Source organism: Mus caroli, chromosome 6, assembly GCF_900094665.2.
Source record: "Mus caroli chromosome 6, CAROLI_EIJ_v1.1, whole genome shotgun sequence".
NCBI lineage: Eukaryota > Metazoa > Chordata > Mammalia > Rodentia > Muridae > Mus > Mus caroli.
This window is the reverse complement of record NC_034575.1, coordinates 114,174,241-114,176,003: the sequence shown is the minus strand read 5'-3', so window position 1 is coordinate 114,176,003 and position 1,763 is coordinate 114,174,241. Positions and strand designations below refer to the sequence as shown.

At 47.0% G+C, this 1,763-nt stretch overlaps 1 protein-coding gene across 2 annotated transcripts in view; it reads left to right on the top strand.

Moving 5' to 3' along the window:
* The window catches only part of LOC115031305 (voltage-dependent L-type calcium channel subunit alpha-1C), a 486,264-nt gene that overhangs the window by 63,556 nt on the left and 420,945 nt on the right, over positions 1–1,763 (top strand). The window lies entirely within an intron of this gene.

Genomic DNA, 1,763 nt, shown 5'->3' with positions numbered 1-1,763 from the left:
TCTGAGTGACCCAGGGAGTCTGGCAGAGCCAGCCTGGAGGCTCATCTGCATGCTTTAAGGTGAGCATGTTAAGAATGGCCTCTTTTGCTCTTAACAAAAANATTTGAGGATGAAATTAGCATCTGCTTTTGCTTCCATCGCCTCTCACTGTCACTGGAGTTGGAGCGAGGACAGTTGATGTTTCAGAATGAATGACAGGTGTAAAAGCTGGCTGGAAGCAGCAATGTTGTCANGAGACTGTGTTTGTGGGTGTTCAGACGTGAATTAAACCAATCCATTACACTTGTTTGGTGTTCACTGGGGCTGCAATATTTTTTATGCAGAACCCGAGACACAGTTCAGTAGTGTTTATTAGCGACCTTGTCGCGTCCTCTGAGTTATGGACAAGTGGCTCAGAACACGGGGGCCCGGTGTAAATAGCTGTGCCACAGTTTCTCTCTGGTCTGTATCCCTGAGGTGATGCTGCCATCTCGGGCCTGGATTTTGAAGTAGACGATGTGAATGTGGCTTTTCATATCAGAAATATTTATAGAATTCAGCTGGATTGAACAATTTCTAAAGCCCCTGTGTTGGAAATAATACAAGTCAGGAAGGGAGTATCTCTCATTCTATAAAGTACACCCACAAGGACTTAGATCTCTTTGGGGTGCATTTTTGGTGAATAAGGAAGGTTTACCGGCCTGATCAGCTGATTCTCTTTTCTTCCTATTTTTATTTTTTTTATTTTGTGTGTGTGTGTGTGTGTGTGCGTGTGTTCGTGAGTGTAATGTATGTACATACGTGTGTATTAAGATACATGTGTATATGAAGGTCAGAGGTTGACATTAGGTTTCTTCCTAGATTGCTCTCCACTGTATTTTTGAGACAGGGCCTCCTGATGAACCTGGAAGATTACTGACTGGCTAGACTGGCTAGACTGGCTATGCAGCAATCTCAGGCTAGACTGGCTGGGCAGCGATCTCAGGGGATGCTCCCATTTCTGCGTCCTGGTGCTAAACTTACAGACCCAAACCCAGCTTCTGTGTGGGTGTTTAGGGATCTAACTCAAGGTGCTCATGCCGCTGCTGNAGGCACCTTGCCAACAGAGCCATTTCCCCAGCCTCATCAAGCTGGGTTGAAGCTTCAGGTGTGGGTCGTAGCGTTTCTGAAAACTCCACGGCCCCGGTCAGGAGTACTCGTTTGGTATGGTAATGTGCCCACACTCTCTTTTAAGGGAGTCTTGCTACCTGATGTGGTTGGGTCCCCAGTCCTCCACTGAGAGGATCCTGAGGGATGTGTGAGCAGGGCCTCCCAGGGCCTGTCGAGCTCAGCNTGTTTCCAGCTGTATTCTCGTTGCATGGATGATGGTGCAGGGACAGGCTTCTCGACCTGCCTAAACCCACATATCCTGTAAGTGACAAAGTTAAGGTTCACATCAAAGGCCATGTATACTCCTTCTGTGTCTCCCTGGTATCTGGAAGAGGAGGAACACTTCCTGTGTGTGATGCCAGAGAGCCAATGAAAACCACAGGAAAAACTTGCAAAGAGCCGACAATTGTGGGCTGCTGTCAACATTTAAAGGTGGAAAGGCCAGGCCTGGGGACAAGATGAGGACAGCAGAGAAAGCTGACATAGTATATTATAGTCCACTGTATCNTATAGTACATATGCATACTGTAATGCTCCTCTAATTTTTCATCCCTTCAGGGTAAACCCCCAAACACTCAAGCACAGTGGGGTCAGTGTGCTTTGCTGGGCCAGTTTCTGATTAGTTGGGAAATAGC